Source organism: Ursus arctos, unplaced genomic scaffold (genome assembly GCF_023065955.2).
Source record: "Ursus arctos isolate Adak ecotype North America unplaced genomic scaffold, UrsArc2.0 scaffold_17, whole genome shotgun sequence".
NCBI classification, from domain to species: Eukaryota; Metazoa; Chordata; class Mammalia; order Carnivora; family Ursidae; genus Ursus; species Ursus arctos.
The window spans coordinates 26,421,665-26,444,686 of NW_026622841.1; the positions used below are offsets into that span (position 1 = coordinate 26,421,665).

At 53.4% G+C, this 23,022-nt stretch overlaps 1 protein-coding gene across 1 annotated transcript in view; it reads right to left on the reverse strand.

Moving 5' to 3' along the window:
• The window catches only part of ARK2C (arkadia (RNF111) C-terminal like ring finger ubiquitin ligase 2C), a 96,690-nt gene that overhangs the window by 51,709 nt on the left and 21,959 nt on the right, over nt 1–23,022 (reverse strand). The window lies entirely within an intron of this gene.

Here is a 23,022-nt window from a genome sequence, read left to right on the forward strand (position 1 = left end):
TATGTTGTGTGTGTTGTGGGATATGTTGTGTGTGTGTTAGGCGGCGTGGTGTTGGGTGTGTGCACTATTTGTGGGGTATGTGTGGTGTGTGTGAGGTGGGTTTGGGCGGGGGTGGCTGTGTGTGTGTGGTGGGGGCCAGGTGCGGGAAGAGAAGTGAGCAGGGGACACTGGAGATCGACACGTCCAAAGCTCTTCACACAGCACAGCCTGGAAAGCGCCAGGTGACCACTGGGCGGTGTGGCACAAACTTCTTTTAAATGTCAATAGACCAAGCGGGGCAGCTTAGGTCGAAGGGAACTTAGGAGAACCTGGCGGTGCCCACCACCCCTGCCCCCTCTGCGGCCTGCTCAGGAGGCTCCCAGGAGCCCCAGGTCTCCCCGGGGTGCAGGTGGGCAAGCACAGAGTGGGTCCAACACACATCAGGAATGAAGACGCTGGGGCCGGAGCACCAGCAGGCCCGGCAGCGGTGTCATTTCTGCGAGCGTGAGCGTGAGCGTGCAGTGAACCAGGCACCGTGCCGGGCTCCCCGAGCCTCCCTCTGATTCTCCTCACAACCTGAAGGAGCTCACGTCCTTCCCACCCAACAGAGAGAGCCTACAGCCCAGAGCCTGTGAGAGACTTCTCCAGGGTACAGGCCCCCGGGAAGGCCCTGAGTCTGGAACCCCAATCTCCTGCCTCAAGACTGAACAACATAATTCCTGGGCGATGTGGCCCACACAGAAGCGCTGGTGGACCGGGAGCTGGCGATGACAAAGCAAGAAGCCGTGGCCCCCACAGCAGGAGCCCCGGCCTGGCGCCATCTTGTCCTGGGCCCTGTGAGGTAGTCGCTCTCACCCGCCACCCTGCTGGCCTAAGCAGAGCTGGATTCGAACCCAGGCTGTCACACTTTCAGACCATGATGAAACGTGTTTCCATGGTGCACGTGGCTTTCAAGCTCTCCTAAATGGCAAGTCAGTAAGAATCCCCTTTAATGGAATAATCACCACCCCCACCGACGGCTTCCTAACGGATTCACACCCAGGGTCGGCCCTGGGCCTCCCCCAGCTACGAGGCACCGGAGCCCATTCTACAGATGGGGCCCATCGAGTTCGTGGAGCAAGGGCCCCTGGCTCCGAGCGCTGCCACAGGAGCCCAAGCCCGGCCACCCAGGGTTCTGAGTCCCGCGCCCCTGCGCTCCCCTCATGTCTCCTCAGGCCGCACCGGAAGTGCTCATGGGAGGGGGGGGATGGGCTTACTGTCCTAGAGAGAGAAAAATAGAAGAAACTGGCCTATTTCCATCGCTCGGAGAAGGGTTAGTGTTCCGTTTCACAGGAAGCCGGACATCCACAAGCCTGAAAATTGAGCTCCACTGAAAATAGAATCTATATGCCGGAGCTTTGTGAAACCAGCCACGCCACCTGAGGACACGGACGCAGTGACCCATCTCCAACCACTGTCACTTGCTGTCAGACCAGTGATGGCTGATGGAGTCGGTTTCCTGAGAGATCCCCACCCCCCGCTGAATCTCCCACAATGCCCCATTCCTATGCCAACCCCACCTGGGGGGACGTGGGGGGACGTGGGCAGGCAGCACGAGGGGAGAGTCACAGGGTCCAACGATGTCAGGGAAGGCCATGGGGCTTGATCCCAGCAGAGAAAGACAGGACAGAGCTAGATTGTCCCTCCCTCCATCACTATGGACCTCGGACTGGGAGGCTCCTGCCCACCCCACCTCTCCTTCTGTGCCTACAGAACGAAGGGCTTGAACCAGACGACTCTGCCATGCTCTGCTTCCTAGACACGGTACTCATCTGTCCCGGGGGAGTGTATCTAGAACATTCAGAATTTACAGCGATGTTTCATGGATCAGCCTTACTGAGAACAGTTCCCATATGTGAATTTTCCCCATGACACACGTTTACCCATTTAATCTCCACTGCTTAGTAGAAATCTTTCCTAGAGGCTCCCTTAGTTTCCTAGCCCCTTATACTGACTAACTACTATGTATCCTCCTGTTTCCTCGTGGTCAGAATTACCCAATGGTGAGTTATGATACGGGATGATTATGTACCCAGTCGTCTCCATTATGAGTTGTGCTGTCCCTGAGCCTGTCCTTCCCCTTCCAACTGGCTGTCTTCAATCTGTTGTCGACAGAGCACTGAGCCTGGTAGACCTCTTTGTAAACTACAAGTCAATAAGTTATGAAAGAAATTCAAGAACCTATGCCCCAGAGTTAAGCACATGAGCTCCCTGATAGCTGTTTCAGTGTTTAGTATCTTTTTTTTCTTTTTCCTTTTTCTACCTCTGTGTTCTTAGATCTGTTTTTGACCGCCCCTAAGTGGGGTGTTAAATTTTCACTCACACCCACCTCTCCACACAAACATGTCTCTTGGTTCTCTAGGTTTACTCCTCACTCTGGAGAAACGGAATTTTCTTTGATTTATCCTAAAACCACCTTCCAAAAGAGCTCCTTTTACTAGGATCTGGTGAGCAGGCCCTTGCCTATGGCCCCTCCCCCACACACGACCCACATGCCCACCTGAGAAGCCTATACCACCAGAGCTAGAAGAAGCCACGAAGTCAATGACCCCACCGACCTTAACTGAGGGCTGCTTTATTTAGTGCCAACTGCGTGTCCTCCCATGTCCTTGATCATGGCTGAGGCAGACCCTGAAAACAGAATGTGGGCATCTTGCCTCCCAATCTCTTTCTGCTCACCCTGCAGGCCCCAAAGTGTGTTTCAGGAACAAATTGTCCTGCAAGGCTGAGCAGCTTCTATGTCATGAAAGGGTCCTAGGACCAAATGCCTCCAAGAAGCAGTGGATTTAAAAAGTTCCGAGCTATTCAAGCCTGTAATATGACACGTGAGAAGTGAATTCTCAAGGCAGAGGCGACATTACATACGGGATATGTCAATCTTACCTAGCCAGGACCCAGCACCCCCTGACGAGGGCAGCTTACGACACGGCTACCAGCTCTCACCTCCCGGCAATAATTCCAACTAACCATGGAGCAAGCCTCTCCAGCCTCCTGTTCTTCATGGCTCAAATGGGGGAGTTCCTCTAGATTGGGAATGGCAAAGAGGCAAGCATGGAACCCCTATGCCAGTGCGAAGCTGGGACCACCCCGGCTGCAGTGCTGTGTGAATTCTGAAGCTGCCTCGAGGCTTGGGGGATGGCTGTCATGGCCACTGAGGACGTCTGTCCCCACCCCAGGAACAGGACTGGCAGCCTGCGTGATCCATAGTGGCTGTCCCCGAAACTAGATAATGCCTAAGGTCACCTGCTGCTTCAAGAGTCTGCTTTTGCGGGCCCTGAACTTGGGATTTCAGAAGTTCTCAATAGCAGACACGGGAAACCTCTCCCCTTCAGCCTTTGCCTCCACCATAGAAGCTGCCTGGGGTGTCTGTTCCCACTCCGTGGGCCCTTGCACCCCTCAGTCCACCTGCCTGCTCAGTTCCAGACTGCCTCCAGTTCTGCTGTCCTCGCTTCCCACCTTCCAGCCCTGTGCTCAGGTGGCATTGGAAGCACAGGCCTTGCCATGGTTCTCACAGCCTCAACAGGACTTCAGCACCAAAGTCTGGACAAGCTTCTCCCCTATAAGCACTGAATACTGTGAGTTCTACCCCAATGCCCTCTCCCCAGAGCTAAGTGCTGTTTTCATACTGGATTCATTCCCAAAGGCCTTCACTGTCTTGAGGAAAGCTGCTTTCCCAACCTCAGGGGAGCCCTCAGAGCATTGGAATCATGGCGTTGGGGTTAGAGGGAGCAACTCGATTTAATGCAGGAGCTTAGTGTAACCTCCCACTCCCACTGTGGGACTCTCTAGAGGTGGGTTCTGGTTATCGCTCTTGTTCACATGTGCCTTGGCTGGACACTGAAGTTGAGAACCACAGGTCATCAAGAAACTTGTCTGCTGAGCTGGCCAGAGCGGAGCCCTGTGCTAAGAAGGCACATCAGGACATCACTGCACCAAGACCCCCAGAAATCACTGTTCCTCTGAACCTGACCCACTCTCCCTCGGGGATGTGGTGAAAAATGAATTAGATGAGATGTGTCTGCAAAATGCCTTGTCAGCACCAGCACCCAGCAGTGCCCATAAACATCAGTGTCCTTGCTCCCCTTGGCTAATGTTTAGCTGCTCTGCCGCTACCCAAATCCTGCTCACCATGCCAGAGGTTCTAGAAATCAGAAGGTGGAGGGCTCCCAAAATGACTTAAAACTGGTCTGTTGTGGGCAGAAGGAGAAGAGAAGTGGTAGGAAGGTAAAACAAAAATCTTCCTCTGAGAGCTTCATGCCCAGGCTTTCACTCTACACCCTGGATCTTTCTATCTACAGAAAAGAGAATCTCCACTTAACTGACAGCAGCTAGGGACAGGGAAGAGGTTTGTTTTTGTTTACTGCAGCAACCCTACCTACATGTTTGGCTCTTAGCAATTATCTGTTGGATGGATGGATGGATGGATGGATGGATGGATGGACGGATGGACGGACGGATGAATCCAGGGTCAAGTCATAGATACCATGGAAAGAGAGCTAGATTCCAGTTCCAGCCCCAGTACTTACTGGCCTTGGGAGAAAATTGATATTAACCCTTCTGAGCCACAAGTTTCTGTCAAGTAATGATGGTTATATCTGTCCCAACTCCATCAGAGCAGGAATTTGTGCCTCAGACAGGATGACTATGTGTATTATACAAATGCCGGAGGTGATGGTGATGGTGGTGACAATGTTGATGATTAGAGAGTAGCCAAGGTGTCAGAGTCCACAGATCCTTGCATGTGGAAAGGGAGACTTTCCTTCAGCCTGCCTTTCCAGTGGGGGCACTGAGACAGCCAGGAGAAAAAGAATAAACCATGGCACTATGGGTACCCATTTCCTTCTCACCCGGGAGAACATTCCCCCCTGAACTGATGGGCTGAGGCATTGGCTGCCAAGGCCCCATGAGGCTGTGTGTGGACCCCAATACCTCCTTTTGGCAAAACAACGGAGTGGAAGGCCCAGATGGCCTGGAAGCTCCCTCCTGTAGACATGGGGTCCGTGTCGCCAGAGTGTCAGAGCTGGCAGACACCACCATGATGTCATCTAGCCCTGTCCCCTCATTTTATGGAGATGATATTACAGTCTTCTTGGCACGTATTAATAAAAGCAACTCCTCCAGCCCCAGACACCTCACTGGGCTCAGCTGAAACACTTGTCACTTACAGAGGGGGGAGAAATCACTTTTCCGAGCCGAAGGCAAACATTGATTTATTAATTAATTACCTCCGGGGGTCCTGCCAAAACCGTAGGAGAAGAGCAAGAGGCTGGGGTGGGGGAGTGGCAGAGAAGCTCCGGGAGGAGGTGGTGGTTGCTCAGCTCACACTCCAGAGGGTGAGAGCTGACATGTTCAGATGAGGGACTGTAAGGCTTGCATTTAGATTTAGATTTTCTCTCTGTGCATTTCAAACAAGGCTTATTCCTCCTTCCACCCATCTGCGGAGAGGAGCAAAACCTGGGGGATTTAGAAGCTCCAGAGGCGGTTCTCTGCCCAGTAGGGTCATCAGAGCCAACATGGAAAGCTCCTAGTCTTGGCTTCAACATCCTTGTACATCACCTTCCTCTCTAGAACCCCTTTCTGCATGTGTGCACATGCATGCGTGCGCAGACACACACACACACACACACACACACACACACACACACACACACACACGTCTTCCTAGTTCCCAGAGCCCCTCCAGACAAGACAATCTGTTCTCAGTCATTTACAACCAACTGTGAAGATGGGCCACCACTCTCATCTCCCAAAAGAATGTACAACGTAACTCTCCTTTCTGTGCAATTTGATTTAGAGCCCAGGAAGAAGCCCTCTAATTGCTGGGGTAGGAGGGGCTTCTTCTGGCCCCTGACCTCACATCGCCCAGGCAACCATCATCTCCAGCTCAAAAGACAAGAGCTGGCACAAGTATGGTGAGCAGGATCTCAGAGAACATTTGCCAGTGTTGGTTGGACTATCTCCCATCAAGACTCCAAAAGCTTTGCCAACCAAGAGGTTGAAGGGGGCCCTGGAGACTGCTCTGGAAATCTCTGAGGGGGAGGGAATGGGGCCACTACATGTGGATGTGCTGTCTGTGCCAGGCAGGAAGATGTCCTGCAAAGAAGTAAGCAGGACTTCTGCAGCTGTGTTTGCGCCCTGGCTCTGGCTGTGTCTGCCAGCGTGGAGATGAGCCATTTTGTAATTCATGCAAAGGTGCAGACGGGGCTGGTCTTGGTCCCAAGTGGGAGGAAGTGGAAGGTAGAGATGGACCCCCTTTCTATCAGGAGGCCGTGCTCCTTCAATGTACCTGAGGGAAGGGGTTTGCTTTCATGGGAGGTGCTAAGTGTGAGACGCTGCAGTGGGGCAGGAACAGGGGAATATATGTCTGTGGGGAAAAGTCAAGGAAAGAGCAATGGATTGGGAAGAGTAGACAAAAAGGGCCAGAGTTCTTTCAAGAAAGAAGAGGCTCCCAAGCCCCAGTTCTTGGCAGAGCCCTAAAGGAGAGAGTCCCTGAATATAAGAAGGGAGTGGAATCCCACACACAGGCACATACGCACCAGGGCCGCAGGAAGACTGGGCACCTACAGGGAGTCCTGAATGAGCACTTGGGTGTCTCCAGCCTTCTTAAATTCAAGTCCATCATAAAGTGTCCAGTCCAGGTTGTTCTAATAACCAGAATGGAATGTTCTAGATGAAGGTAGGGGTCGACCAAGTAGGGGCAGGACCAAAAGGGCAGCGGTAGTGGCCTTGGATGGCAAAAAATCCTTTGTGCCATCTCTGTCTTGCGCTCTCTCTGGCTGGAATCCCTCAGTTTTACCTCCTGGCTGTTTCTGCCTGCTATTAAGAAAAAATACCCAAAACTTTAAAGTAAGGCAAAAAAGGAGACTGCATCCTTTCAAAGTCATACTAGAACACAAACAGCCCTGCCTGAGAGTCATCTGGCTTTGTAGGGCAAGACACCTTTATCTGACTTACTGTTTACTGTTGATAGAACCCAGTCTCTGTAAAGTTAAACATTATCCTCAGGAACCTGGTAAGGCGCAAATGATTTTTGTTCAATGGAAAATACCAGTTTTGTATTCAATTTAACAATCTTACTCCCAGCGTTCTTTTTTTCCCATTAACATGTGTGTGTTTGTATATATATCCTGCTGATTCCCTCATTAACAACTTAAGTAAATCTTTGACTCGTGCTCACCATATATTTATAGGAGAATTATGTTTTTAACATTTGGAAAATCTGATTTCAACACTGTCTTGGCCTGACCCTCTGTCTTCAGCCCCAACACCAATGTCTTCCCACAGCAGGATAGGCACAGACCCCAGCCCCTGTCGGGCAGCCATCCCCTGAGCCTGTCTCACGTGGCTGGCTCCTACCCCGGCCTGCGCTAGGCCCTTGGCCTGATCCTGGCCTCACACGTGAGAGAATGGAGGGCATGGGGGTGGGAGGGGATCCCGTCTGGACGCACTGGCCGGACAGGCTGAGTATGCGTGACGTTCCAGACCTGGGGCCATGAGAGGCAGACATCTGAGCTCTGCTCATCTCAGCCCAGTTCTGCTGCCTCTTCACTGGGAGGGAAGCCTCCAGCTGGCCGTGGCGCTCCCTGAGCTGCTTTTTTTCCCCTACGCAGGGAGGAAACCATGTCTCCCGGGGCTGTGGCGGATGAGATGGACCAGAGATGAGGGTAGTTGGAAGAGCTGGAAACTCATGCTAGGCAAGTGTCCACAGAGCTCACGGGGTTCTTGGAGTGGGCAGGATTTTACCTTCAGCAGTAGGTAAAATAAGCAACGGGAAAATAAGAGACTGATACTAGATGAATGCATTAATAGTAAAACGTTAAATGACATACATTGTAAAATGTCTGAATGCCGCAGGTTTGCAGAAACCCAGATGCAGCGGGGGCCCAGCCAGGGGCCGACAGCCAGGGAAAAGGGCATCCCTCCAAAAATTCCTCCTCCCTGGTGGTCCCTGAAATCCCATCACTAAAGCTGTGTTCCTAAGAGTCTTAAAAGATGTGCTTTTTTGCTCCAGGAGGACTCTGTGGAAAGAGGAGGATGCTGAGAGGGGCCAGACACTGATGCAGCTGAGAGCCCTAGGAGCTCCGAGCGAGCCACAGCCTGCACCCCGGGGCTGCGGGGAAGGAGGAGGGGGAGAAGCACAGCACTGCCAGTGGCCTGAGTTGGGGGAGCCTCGTTCATCAGAGACCAGAGCTGGGTCAGCAAGTCTGGAAGGACCCTGGTTTCAGCCGCGGACAACAGAGGACGTGCTCGGCCACATCTCCAAGCCAGGCTGGCAGTCATGGCGATCCCTCCTCACTTCAGAACAGCTCTGCTTCCCTTCTCTCATTCCATGGGTCACAGGGATAGCATTGTCCTCATTCTATAGCCAGGGAGACTGACACCCTGTAAACTGTCGAGCCTAAGGCTTTGCCACGCTCCCACACATGGCCAGAGGAACCCAAGAATCAAGGATGTTTGGGGTATCTGGGTGGCTCAGTCGGTGAAGTATCTGCCTTCAGCTCAGGTCGTGATCTCAAGGTCCTGGGATTGAGCCCCACACGGGGCTCCACACTCAGCAGGAAGTCTGCTTCTCCCCCTCCCTCTACCCCCCCCCAACTCGTGCTCTCTCTCTCAAATAAATAAAATCTTAAAAAAAAAATCAATGTTCTCTATGAAAGATTTGTTTCTGAGAGAGAAAGAAACCCAAGCCAGGCTGGGGTTGCATTCTGTATAAGTCCCCCTCTGTCCTTTTCCTTCCTTCTGTACTGTGGGGCTGGCTCTGGGGTTGCCTTGAGACTCGGGGGAGAGTGTGATGATGGGGACCTGGCCCAGGAGGACCTCCCGCCTTGCCTTCAGGCCTCTTTTTCCCCCTAGCTAGTGGGCGGCCACTCAGGGGAAGCCAGGCCAGAGTATACAGGCTGTGTTCAGAGCTCCAGGGACTGGGAGTGGGGGGACCGCAGAAGCCACCGGCTCTCATCCCCAACTCACCTGAGCTTCTCTAGCTCCCAACACTGAGCACAGCATCTCCCTAAGGCCGCAGATTCGGAAGCTGGGGGATCTAAGGACAGACTAGGCCGGGGGCCAGAGTTCATGTAGGTGGAGCACTGGGAGAGGTGCCTGGCCCGCAGGAGAAGCTCACACGAGCCGGCTATTACTATCACTATCACCCCTGCCGTTGACCTTGTCATCGTCATTATTACTTCACTTTATTCCTCTCAGTGAAAATGTGAGCAAGTTCCTCAGGACTCCTTCAGGCCAGCAGACGCCCGGCATACCCCGAAGGCAGCCCGGGGGTACCTGCTCTTCCAGGGCCCACCTCCCGTCCCCAGCCTGGGTAGGGCCACGCTGGCCACTTGAGACGGCAGCCCCATCCAAAGGTACCCGCACATGCAGTCGCTCCGTTTCCTTCGTGGCTCCCATACCTCCTGCCAGTGGCCTCTACCTTCTCTCCTTCCCTGGGGGTCACTGAGTCAGAGACTGGCAGAGTCCAGGGGCCCTGGAGAGACCCTGAGCCCTGCTCTCCTGTTAGATTAAAGCAAGGCCCAGAGGCAGGGGGTGGAGAGGCAGGCTACCTGTCCAGGCTCTTCCCCTCTGCCCTCTGCCAGGAGGGAGGGGGCGGTGTGAGCTGTTTATTAAAAAGCTCTATAGCACAGCTCCTGGCTGGAGAGAATTTGAGACCAAGGGCAGGAGGCATTTCAGGGAAGAGAGTGGCCTTTGCTTTTGGACCCTCTTCTTACTCTCTGACATTCCAATTCCTTTTGAGATGAGGTCAGCAAGCAGGTCACCAGTTCTAGTGGCAGGAACTTCCCAGTGGACCAAGGACCCCAGGGGCAGGACAGGCCCTTCTGCAGTTAGCCCAGTGACAGCTGCTGCCGGGGCAACCTCTCTTAAAGGTAGCCTGGAACAGACCCTCTGCGTCAAGTGCCCCTTCCCCTGTGTGCGCCCTGAAGTCACACCCTTTAGGTTTGGAAAGCTGGTAACTCCCTGGGGTCGCTGGCTATACTGTGGCTCCTCTGGAGAGGCCACGCCTTTGCAGTTAGCAAGGAGGGGCCTGGGCAGGAAGAAGAATCCAGAAGGTGGCCCAACGGAGGAATCTTGCTGAGGGGCCCTGGGGGAGATAAGAAGGGGTCAGGAGAAAGGGATGAGGACCAGGACAGCTGCCCCAGGCCAAAGCACTGTGTGACCTCAGGCAGCTCGCTCAACTTCTCTGGGCTTATTCCCTCATCTGTAAAATGGATAGGGGTGGGAGGGTGGTGGGAGGGGAGAAGGGAGGGACCTCTAAGAATCTGGAGGGACAGGGTATAAGCCTGAGAAGAAACCAGCACTTTGCCCTATGAGATTGATTTGTTCTCCTAAATTTCAAGTTGAATTGAAAGGAGAGGATGTTGTGTTTGTCAAAGTGGAGACATCCTCTGGACTAGATGCCCCCCACAAAGGAGAGATAGGGGAGCTTTCCTTGAGTGAGTGACGCACCAGGACCATGGCATTTCCAGCTCTTCTTATCACAGAGTAGAATGGGGGGCAGGGAAGGGGGACTGGGGGTTCCCAGCAGGGACAATGAAGCCCTAAAGCTGTCCCTTCCTTCCTCGCCTCGCCCACACCCATGCATCCTAGGGACCAGATGTTGGCTGCTGCCCCTTGGCACTCCCCTAACTAGGAGCGGGTGAGCCCCATTCGGGGCACTGGGGTCGCTCCCCTTGACTGAGGGTTACTTTCAGCTGCTTACTCATTTGAGCCATGCTGGGGGAGGGGGAGGTTTGACATCCGCAGTGAAAACCCCTCAGAGCTTCCTCTTAAGCTCCCTGAAGCTTTTCCAATCTTGGTGAGTTATAGAGAAAGGGCTGCAAAAGGTCACCACTCCTCACCCTGTCACTCCCGCAGACTGCATTCAGAGGGACAAATGTTCTAGAAGACATGCCCTGGATGGCTTCTAGCCCTGACACTGACCCTGATGGCTCTGTGCTTTTCAGCAGCCACACAGCATACAGCCTGTTCTCTCCCCTGTGGTGTGGGCGAAGAGGAGGAACTACCGTGTGTTACCCCGCAAACCAGAGCTAGCCCACTGAGTAAATGTGTGGGGTCTTTATCTTACTTCTGAACCCTACCCTCAATCTTGCTCCCCCAATGCAAGTTGATTAATGGCTGGGGGTCCCTTGGAGCATTAATGAAGTCCGCACTAGGATCTGGCAGGGTCGTTAGCTAAAGATGCAAAGCCCAGGGGTACCTTCCACTGGCCCCATCTCAATAACTGCAGCTCACCAACTGCCAAGACCCACCACCCGCTTCCCAAGTGCCTCATGAAACAGCCCCGCCTCCATTCCTGCACCACCTCCCTCCTGTAGCCCACCATCACCTACTAGCTGTCCTATTCCCCAGATCTTTCTCGGAGATGCCTGATCATGCCAAGTCCCACCTCCTTGTACTCTTTCTCCCAGACATGATGGCCCGAACATCACACTCTAAACATAGCATGCATATATTAGCACCTGCTTCTCCCTCTGCTCAAAGTGCTCTCAACCTTTGCTCATCAAACTCCTACTCATCCCACAATGCCCCAAACACCAGCGCCTCCCTGAAGCCTTTGTCTATCTCCCCTGCCTGTGCCCTCAAGGAAGCTTAATCACACCCTCCCTTGACTTCCCATACTTTTGGCTCATAGACCCTTTATACACACTTTTCTCTCTACCTGATACCTTCTCTCCAGCTCCCCACCTCATCCTCTACCCCTTCACCCAACAAAATACTGCTGTCCTTCTAGTCACCTCCCCCACATCACTTCTTCCTCGAAAACTCCCTCCAGATGCCCCCGGCCCCAGAACTAAGTGAAGGACCCTCCTGAGGACTCTTGGGGCAGCTGCGTGCATAGCCATTTTAGAGCAATGCTGATACTGCCTTTTTTTAAGATGTATTTATTTATTTATTTATTTATTTATTTATTTATTTATTTATTTGAAAGAGAGAGAGTGGGGTAGGGCAGAGAATCTTTCGAGCAGACTCTCTGCTGAGCACAGAGCCCAACACGGGGCTCGATCTCACGACTAGATCATGACCTGAGTGGAAACCAAGAGCAGGACTGAGCCACCGCTGACGGAGCCCCCAGGGCACTCCTGCCTTTTTCTTTAAGGAGACTTCTTTAGAGCAGTTTGAGTTTCGATATTGCCTTTTGTCTCTCTCCCTCGCCTCGCTCTAAGCTCCTTATTCCAGCCTGTAGCTAGAATAAGCTTGTGTGCCCAGCACATAGCAGGTTCCAGTGAAAACCTGTTGAAGTCTGTGGGGGGGGCGGTGAACAAAGGAGGGAGGGATGACATCATGTCTCAAATATCCACTCTCAGTTTTATGAAACATTATTCTTTTCATTAAAGGGTATTTGCTAAAGATATAATAAATGTGATATCACAACTGAAAACAGCCCATTGTCAGACTGCAGGCTGACTTGGAGTTCAGGGGAGTGGCCATACTTTACCTCTCGGCATGCACCCCCAAAGCCGCGGCCTCCTCCCCGCGGCCAGGGCGCCCCCTGGGGCAGGGGCTGAGTGCTGCATCTTTGGGCCTCTGCCATCACCTGACCCCCTGCACATAAAATAGTCTTAACCCATGTTTGTTGAATTAACTTCAAATGAACTGAATTGAGGCCCCAAAAGAAATTCCTTTCCAAAAAAAAAAAAAAGAAATTCCTTTCCAAGTCACTGGCCCATGATTTTGCAACACCCCACGGATTCTAGCCTACTATTCCCGTGTACGTGTGAGGTCTGGGGTCCCATTTGGCAGGCTTCAAAAGACCCCAGACAGGGACGCCTGGGTGGCTCAGTGGGTTAAGTGTCTGTCTTCGGCTCAGGTCATGATCCCAGGGTCCTGGGATCCAGTCCCACATCATGCTCCTTGCTCAGCGGAGAGCCTGCTTCTCCCTCTGCCTGCTCTGCCTGCCACTCCCCCTGCTTGTGCTCTCTCTTTCTCTCTCTCCCTGACAAATAAATAAATAAAATCTTTAAAAAAAAAAAAAAAAAGACCCCAGACAAAAACATCTCCCCAGGGAGCTGTGTCTTCTGTTTCCTTAATGCCTATGGCTTCACCTGACAGGAACAAAGTCAAATGCTGGGCAGGCCAGGCCCACGCTGTGTCCTCTGCCATGTCCTGACCACGTGGTCCTGGTCATGCTCCTTCACCACCCTGAACCTCAGTTTCCTTGTCTGTAAAGTGGGCACACTAACACTTGCCTCACAGACATTCCTGACACAGAGAAGCCAGTCAGTGTCAGGTCCCTCCCTGTCGTGCACTGATTTTAGGAAGGATAGGCGATAGCTTTGTTGTCTAAAAGCCAGGGCTGCAGCGAAGAGGCTCAGAGCAGACAGCAGGTACAGAGAGGTGTCTGGTGGCCCCCAGACACCGGCGAGGGAGCTACTCAGAGGGGCCAGTGCTTGCTGGGCCTGACTGTGCCGGCCTGGCCGCAGCACTCACACACTACCTCATTTTGTCCCTGGACAACCCTGCAGACATCATGGTCCCATTTTACAGAGAAGGAAATGGAAGCCAAAGGAGGTGAAGTAAAGGGCCCAGACTCACAGTCTCATGAAGGGCAGGGTCTCAGCCTGTGTTGTGGTCACAGCTGACCCATCCATGCTGTATGACGTAAGCAGAGCCGCGCTTGCCACGATGAATTTACGGGACACCCAAAAGGTACTCCAATCTGTGTGCTTCTCCCGTCCCCAAGGATCGCCCCCACCCTGCCTGCCTGCCGCAGGGTCTGAAATTCCCTGTGCGCACTGGACCTTCCCCGAAAACTGCCAGGACCCGCGAGTCGTCTGATGAACATAGAGCTCCCCAAGGGTGCATAAACTCATGCAGCAACTCATATGGCAATGAATACTCACACGGTGCTAAGGAAGGGGAGCTTGGGACAAGTCATTTTTGATGAAAGGGAAAGGAACTACCTAGAGCCAATATATGGACAAGGCAGTGGGAGCAGAACAGAATGGGGCTTGGGCAGCCTGGAAGGAGCCAGAAGACTCTCGGGGCAGGAGAGCCAGCAAGTATAAGAAGTGAGTGGGGCCAGTGGGGAGGAGAGGCAGGCGGTTTCTACCACGTCCCAGAAGAAACTCAAACAGACAGATGCTGATAAACCCAGGCTGGGGGAGGTTGGCAAGAGGGAACCCCAAATCCCCCAGCAAAGGACATTTTTTAACTTTCCCCGGACCCCTGTTTGTGTTAAAAGAGTGTGAGGGATCTGGCTGGGGTCCAAAGATGTGAAGAGGATGTTTGGAAGAAAAGCCGAGGGGGCAGGAAGGAAATGGTGTGATGGAGGGAGGCCAGGACCCTCAGCAACCCAGGGCCGAAGCTTGCTCCCTCTCGAAGACATGCAAGGCCCCCCAAGGCAGAAGACCCCCCCAGGAAGGGTCTCCAGGGACTCCATACTGAGGGTGTGGGTCCTCCCCTCAATTCAGCCAGAGTGCCTCTGCTCTCGTGGGTCCTCCTCAGGGATTTCCAGGCGAGATTTTGTGTGGGGGGAAAAAACACCTGAGCCCTTTTTTTTTTTAAGTTTAAAAATCAAAGAATTAGAGCAAAAGAGAAGGCATTTGAAAAGCCAGCTGGCTGAGGAAGGAAACTGTGACACACGGTAAAACAGGGATGGACCTGTTGGACATTATTGCGAGTGAAATAAGCCAGTCACAAAAGGACAGATATTTCTATTTCCACTTATACGAGGTTCCTAGAGTCATCAAACCCATAGAGACGGAAAGTAAAGTAGAGATTGCCAGGGGCTAAAGAGAGAGGGATGGGGTGTCAGTGTTTACGGGGAACACTTTCACCTGGGGAAGATGGCAAAGTTCTGGAGACGGACGATGCTGACGTTTGCCCAACAACGCGAATGTACTTACTGCCACTGAGCTGTGCACTGAAGATGGTTACAATGGTTACAATTTTATGTTATGCCTATTTTGCCACCATAAATAATAATTACTCAATTAAAATAGAAAAATGTTTTTTAGTAAATTCTATGCCCGACGGGGGGCTTGAATTCAGGACCTCGAGATCAAGAGTCGCATGCTCCTCAGACCGAGCCAGCCGGAGGCCCTAAAATAGAATGATTTTCAAACAAAACAAAAGCCACCCCACCTGGCTGGCATACCAGCTGCCTGGGCCCAGTTTCCTTGTTTGTGGGAAGGGCTCCATGCGGGGACACTTGGTAGGGAGGGGAGCTCGGGGACCAGGATGACAAGAATGCCCCAGCCTGGCCTCGCTCACACCGAGGGAAGAAAAGAACACCAGGGGTAATTAGAAACACGAGGGGCCTAAGTTTGCCATGGGAACCGCTGCACGGGCGCCACACATCCCCTTTGTGGGAGCGACTGCCCATCTGCTTGGGGAAAGCAGGCAGCTGCCGGAGCGCTCTAGGACGCAGGGCTGGGTCCGAGGCCTAGCAGGCCAGCCCAGGCACCGAGCCACTCTGAGCCCGGCTGCCCTGCACTCACAGTGCAGATAACAACTCCTTCCTCCCGCTTGGATCCTGGGAAGGGTCCAGTCCTGGGAAGGACCACACAGGGCTATTTACACACGGGTCTGCTCTAGTGGTTAGCGGCAGGCTGTCCTTGGAGCCCATGGAGCTTCTACTGGGGAGCTCAGCCCCATTCTCAGCATCAGCAGGAGTTTATCAAGCCCCCTGTGTCCCTGGCACGTGCTATCTCTTGTCGCCACATCACTTGCAATTGGGTCATCAATGGCAAGAGACATCATCACATTGACAAGCTCTCTGGGATGCGTCCAACTAGGCCAGTCCTCCCAGCTGGGACCCGCCGGGGAGTCAGGAGGCCTGGAGAGAGCCCACCCCTCGCTGGCCACCCCAGGCCAGTCAGTCCCTCAGCACCCCTGGGCTCACTTTCCTCATTCTTCTGGGAGGCAAGCAGCTTTCAAGTTCATTGTCAGGATGAAAGAGTAATGCAACCTTAGCAAGCCTGCACGAAGCTCTGTGGAAATGTGCGTTGTTATTATCCGGAGCCTTTGGCTGGCATCACCATTCCCCAAGGCTGAGCATTAGCCACGCTAGACCAAGATGCATCAAGGTGTCAAGTTCACGGCCCTGGAGGCCCCCAAGGAGTCCTCATCCTTGCTGGAGGCTTGGTGTGGGTACTGAGAAAATGGGGAGCCCTCTGTGCACTTGCTACCTTTGGCGTTGGAAGCCCACCCTTTAGCATATCCTCCACACACACGCATACACGCACACACGCACGCACACGCGTGCTTCCTGTTTTCAGAGCAGGGTTGGTGACGCCCCCCCAAAAGGCTTCAGGGAGGGAAGAAAGAGTGGAGGCCACAGAGGTGAGGAATCTGATTTTCTCTATGCCCCAGGAGGCCTCCTGGACACCACGCAGCCCTTATGTAACAGCACTGCAGTGTGGTTAGAATAAAGGAAACATGGATTTTGTCCCTTGCAAAATGCACAAAATTGAACACGTGTGGATGAAACAGCCTGGCCAGAGGCAACAGAACCTTTCATTCCTGGGGTCAGAGCAAGAACAGGCTTGGCTTGGGAGCCCTGCCCCCCCTCCGCCAAGCCCGCACAGGAGAACCCCGAGACCCCCGAGGCCAGCCTCTCCCCAGGCCCCTGCCTGCCTATTGCCATGGAAACATGGGCTAGGGTTACAGACGGTGGCCCTCTCTTCCTGGACCCAAGCAAACTAGAATGTGCGGTGAGCTGGGAGTGAGCATGGGTGTCCCACACAGGGCTGGTGGAGGGGACAATGATGCCCTAACATCCCAGAACACTGTTTCCAGGCTGTCCTGTGCACTCTTCCACTGAGTCCCCACAGGACCTCTGGGAGGGACAGTGGCGGGTTTATGGCTCCTAGCACTGAGGCAGGAAGAAGCCAAGGGTCCTGCCTCAGGATACACTCCAACTAAGTCCGTCATTCTTCAACCAGGCTCTCTCCAGAATATGCTACCACACCAATCGGCACCCTCCAAAGGGTCCCACGCAGAAGACCTGGGTTGTCAAGCCCCCCTGAATTTGGCATTGCTGAGACATGGCAGACAGTCCAGTCTTTGAGGACCTGCAGCCACCCCACAGCCCAGCAGCACTGTCCTCATCGCACACTCCCGTGTAGACACCAGTCCCTTTGTTCTACCCTAAAGGAAGTCCGCGTCATCCTTGGGATGCCTCCTGACATGGTCCGTCCGGGACACTGTAGCCAGCTCTCAGAAGTGACATGTGGCCAAGTCCAGCTTACTTCATAAATAGCTATTGGTTGACTGGATATGAGTAAACAGACATGAGGACACTGAGGTTCAAAGAGGCTAAGTGACTTGCCCGAAGTCACACCGCTCGTGAACGGCAGAGCGGGGCTTGCACCCAAGCATCATGCAGACGCTCGGTGCGGGCTGACCCACACCTTTATTCGCAGCCAGGCCTCGGTACACAGCAAGCGCTCCGGGACCCTCTAAGCAAGGAAAAGACGCATGTCCATGGAGCTGTCCTGAAGAGAACAGAGCTGCAGAACAGAACGGCTGCAGGAGGAGGTCCGGCTGCCCTCCTGCTGGACAGCGGATGAGGCCGGGGACAAAGCCCATGACAAACCCGGACCAAGGTGACCTGGGTCCCCCTGGCCCACAAGGAAGCCAGGGGTACTCGTGGGCTTTCTCCTCCTCTATCCCTTGACTAGGCCCTGTCCTGAAGTCCTGGTTTCCCACACAACAGCCCTGGGGGGTTAGGGTGGTGATGTGGGCCAGGTGGGGGCAAAGGAATAGGGGCAGATTGCGGGGAGAGCAAATGATTTACCCAACATAAACATGTTCAGGACCCCAACCCCATCTCAGCCAACATCGGCCAGGCCCAAGCTCCGTCTCTAGGGGCGAACCCCCTTAGTGAACTTCCAACAAGCCTCACCTGGGAAGGGTTTCTCTGTAGAAGCCCCAGGGCTTATGGAGATCCAGGGACACCGACAAGACGTGGGGCAACAGGGCTACCCCGTACCTTCTCATTTAGCAGCTCTGGGGAGGGGCCCAGGACACTGCGTGTTTCACAAGGTCCCAGGTGAGGGCGCTGCCCAGGAGAACACCCTTGGAGAGCCTCGCTGGCCTCGGGGAGCGGTTCTCAATCTTAGCTGGGCATCAGAACAGAGGGAGGTGGTTAAAAGTCGAGATTCCTGCTCCCAACGCGGAGCCACAGCGATGAATACACAGAAGCAGAACCCAACCATCCGAATTGTTTCAAGCACCCACGAGATTCTGACACTGAGGAAGTCTGGAGCGGCATACCTCTAACCTGATATTCTGGGGAGCTGGGGTCTGGTCTCCACTAAAGTGCACGTCGCAGGCTGCCGGTGGGGGAAAGTCAAGGCCAGTTTGGTGGAGTATGTTGCCAGAGGTCATTCGAACACAACTCGCTCCATCATGCTAGAAGCGTTAGACAGTGGGGGTTTTCAGGCCCGGGTCGAGGGCTAACTTTTCATCATGAAGACACTGCCTGATAACGAAGATACCAGGCTATAGGTCCAACAGACCGATCTGTCTCTCAAGAACCAATTCAACCCTGCCTCCAAGAGTGTTAGCACAAGGCTTTGGCACACATGCATGGAACGGAGAGCCACTTTTCTTCCAAGCAGGAGCCCGCACACTTTCCGGGTCATTGCTATGGACAAATTATTCCCCATCATCTCATCCCCATGCTGAACATTAATACGATCTTCCAGTTGGAGCTTAGATCCTGAAAATCCCTGGATTGTTGAATTTTAAAGCAGATGGAGATCTCAGGGGTCATCTGGTCTATCCAACATCTGGAGAGGGTTGAACCAGTGGGATACAAGGCTAAATCCCAAAAGGTCCTTGGAAAAGCCCCAAAACTCAGCATCTGTAAGAAGAGATACACCCCCCTGCAGATGGGCAGCCTGGGAGGAGACTTTCATCCATCCAACCCCAGTGTCTTCCTGTTGTGTTTGCTTTATAAGGTCCACAGTGTTGTTTTGCTTGGTGATTTATTTCCTTTTTCTTAGAAATTAAGTATATGATGAATTTCCTTTTGGTGTGAATCCCAGAAGCTCAATAGGAGGACTGGGCCCCAAGCCAGTTTCAGAAAATCCATTCTCTCCAGCAGGACACAGAAGGCTTTTTGCTAGACTTGCATTTCACTCTCCAGGACTGCTTTGTTTGCCCTCATTTCCCTAGGCTCCGGCTCTGCGCCTGACATGGAACGGACCATCCGTATGTGTGTGCTAAGTAAATGAATGAATGAGTGAATGAATGAATGGATTCAACCTAATTCCAGGACTAGGAAGGGTAGAGAAAAATCTCAAGGCGCAGCTATACTTGAGCCATTCCAGAAAGAAACATTTCTCCTAGTCTAGAAGCTTTTCAGAAATTCCTCTGTCCTGACTCCTGTGTTTAATGCCACTGGGCTATCAAGCAGTTCCCCTGGAATCTCCCTGAAGGCACTGCCGGGCACTCTCCTGTACTGAGAGCATTGGGAAAACTGGGAGGAGCTCTCCGTGACCCTTCACCAAGCTCTCAGGTGCTTATCACAAAATGAACTACAGCATTGGAGGGGACATTTGAGAAGAACAGATTTGGGACTGGGCTGAGCTTGGGGAGGAGGGGAAAGAACACTGTCAGTCATTCCCACCGCACACCCCCTAATCTCCCAGGGTACTAAAGCCTGCATCCCAAGTTCTCTCTTAATTAGACCCCAATTTGTGCTGTTTCCCCATCGTTTGTTCACAAGGTGTGACATTTCCTTTGCAAATGATTGTAACCTCCCTTGGGGCAACCACCGTGCTTTACCCCTTGCCTGTAGTCATTCCTGCCCCTTGCTCGTACCCTGCACTTTCAGGAAAATCTTGCTACAAAGTTTGAGCTCCCCCATTACTGAAGGAGGATGTGGAAACCCAGAAGTGAAGTGAGATGTCCAAGGTCACAAAATGAGAAGCTACCTGGCCAGATTTCAAAGCGAGGACTCCGTATGGCAAAAGCCAGCATCCTTGTGAGGAAATAACTACATGTGTTTACTTAGCATACAAAAGTCTCCTCCAGAAACTTCTGGAAACAGACATCAGTCCCCCCAGAACAGCACCCCTGGACCCTTGGCCCTACATGACCTGGAGTCAGGGCTGGGGGGTGGGTAATGCAGACAGGGAACTTGAGTTTTTTTTTTTAATTTTAATAATGATTTTTTATTATATTATGTTAGTCACCATACAGTACATCCCCGGTTTTCGATGTAAGGCTCGATGATTCATTAGTTGTGTATAACACCCAGTGCACCATGCAATATGTGCCCTCCTTACTACCCATCACCGGTCTATCCCATTCCCCCACCCCCCTCCCCTCTGTAGCCCTCAGTTTGTTTCTCATAGTCCATAGTCTCTCATGTTTCATTCCCCCTTCTGATTACCCCCCCTTTCTTTATCCCTTTCTTCCCCTACTGATCATTCTAGTTCTTATGGAACTTGAGTTTCTGAAGAGCTCACCTGGGACCCTCAAGGCCAAGGCTGAGGCCACCTGTCATCTAGGCCCCTGCTGTCCAGGCCCCTCTCCTACGGTCCAGGGCTGGTTCCAAAGAGCAACTCTCCTTCCTGTCCTCTAACTAGAAGGCAGGAAGCTTCCTGGAAAGGACATGGCAGGAGAAGCATGGGAAGGTGATAATGTAGGGCTTTCTGGGAAAACCAGGGACTCACAAAGTGCTAGATTCAAGAGGAGTTCCAGAGACCCCCCCAACTCACTCGCCCTTCTCTTGGAACAGAGAAAGAGACACCCAAGAGCTTGGGAGGGACACAGCTGGAACCCGAGGTCCCCTCTCTCCTGAATCTGGGCCACAGCTCTCTTCCAGCACCTGAACCACCCTGAGGTTCCAGGAAACGTGGCCAGTCAGTCAGCTGCCTCCCATGGCCTCCAGCCTGCAGCCCAGACAGGAGGAGCTCAGACGAATCCACTGGACCTGGTTCCCCTGGTTTCTACGTTCCCGGGGCTGTGCGGTCCTCAGCAAAGGCCACCCCAACCAGCACGCAAGGACAGGTGGTTGGAGGGAGCCTAAGGGCAACCTTGTAAAACCACCAAAGGAGACTCCACAGTGCCTCCAGCCTCTCTTTTGGGCACTTCTGAAGAAAACAAAATGCAACCGTAAACCAGTCCTAAAATCCAGGCATCCAGCGGTAGAGGGAGAAGGGCTGCTTGCTAGGAGGGGTGGAGGATGCCCTGAAACCCAGGAGGTCACCTCACCTCTGTGTGAGGCAGGGTCACTAAGGGTCCCTGAGGGCGCCACAAAGTGAGGCACTCGGCGGTCACCTCACAGCGCGCGCTCTGCCCGCGGAGCTTTTATTCTGATGCTTTGTCAGAACACGCTGAGACGCATTTGGGCTAACGCTCGAGGATTTTTGATCCGAGCAAACTTCTGGTTGGGAAGGAAGTGCATGGGTACGGGGTGGGGAGAAAAGATCCCAGAAGATCTTTTGTCTTCAGGAAAAGGGTTCCAGGGAGCAGAGCCCAGGCCGCAGGCCCTCCGAGAGGTGAGTCTGGAGGTCATGCTCTCTCTGGTGGCCCCAGCCGTTTTCGTGTGAGCTTCTCAATTCTGCTCAGAAAGTCCAAGGAGACCCAAGACAAAGAGGCAAGCTCCCTGTCCTCAAGGAGCTTGTAGGTGGGTTGGGGAGACACAGCCAGCTCCCTATTCAGTGAGAGTCCTCCACCTGCCCATAAACCCCCCACGGCTGGGCTGTGGCTTGACCACCTGCTCTCCCCAACGTCCCCTCCCCTGCGCCCACAACAGGGCTGTGCTCAGGTATCCACCAGCACAGGGGTGGGGGTGGAGGTGTGCAGGGGTGAGTCTGGGACGCAGAGACCAAAGGGTGAATCCTGACTCTTGGGTGCCTCAAGCTGAGAGGCGGGGACAGGCTCCCCTTCAGGCAAGCCGGAGCTTTGCAAACCGCAGCAAATCCAGCTGGGGGCCCTGGGGCGTGTTCCTTTCAATCTTCTCGACACCTAGAATAGAGCTGTCTGTTCTGCCAGCGAGAAGACGGCCTTTGCTTCCTCTGCAGCTAAAGGAGGTGGACCAATTAGGAGTGCTCAACTTCGGAGACACATTCACAGCCCAAAGAAGGAGGGATTCCCTCCGCTGACAGTGCAGCAGAGCCATGTTTATTCAGACCCTCCGATGTAGAATAATTCCCATTCCTTGGCTGAACTCCTGTTTATCGAGCATTTACTGTGTGTCCGTCCTGGACCAGGCCCTTGGGACCCAGCAGTGAAACAAAGGGACAAAACCCACACCCTTGGGAGCTACCCGTCTGGTGGCAGGAGAGGGCCCAGCCTGGGTTCCACTCCACGCTCCTTCTGCAGCTGTGGGCGCCACGCAAGACCCTGGGGTCTGGCTGGCTCATTGACAGGACCTCGTCCTCTGATTCTCCCTCCGAGACTCAGCCCCCACCAGTGCCAAATGGAGGGCTGAGCGAAGACATCTCTCAGAGCCTTTCAGCACAAGGATGCTGTGCTTCTGTCATTTAAAGAAAAGGGCCAGAGGGGAGTGTTGGGAAGAAAACCTTGTCAAGCGCTGTGAACGCCCACTTAAAACACCACTGAATTTGGTACGGTTAGCAGAGCTCCCTCTTGTCTGTTCACCAAAGCATGTTCCCAGCGCTTTGTCAGCCAAGGCTGAGTTACCCTGAGTCTGTAAGTCACCAGTTCAAATGAGTGAGGTAGGACCGTGCCACCATCTGTTTTGGTGGCTTCTGTGGTGCCCTGCAGAGTTTGCAAGATTAGACCATGAGCCACGAGGAAGATACACATGATGGAACTGTGGGCATGGCTAATGAGTGGGCCAAAGTCCTGGGGCCAGTGGGACCTCTCCACACACACGCCCCTCCCCCCGCCCCACTCCTATAAGGCCAGCCTCTCGTCAAAAGTCTTGTCAAAAGTGCCCTGAGGGACTCTCCCAGTTGGCTCCAAGACAGCAAACCCAGGTCCAAGGAATTTGGGGTAGAAACCAACTTGCTCAAAAAACCTTGAAGGGAATCGTGGTGTCCTCAAGAATCCATCCCATGGGCCCACTGGGGT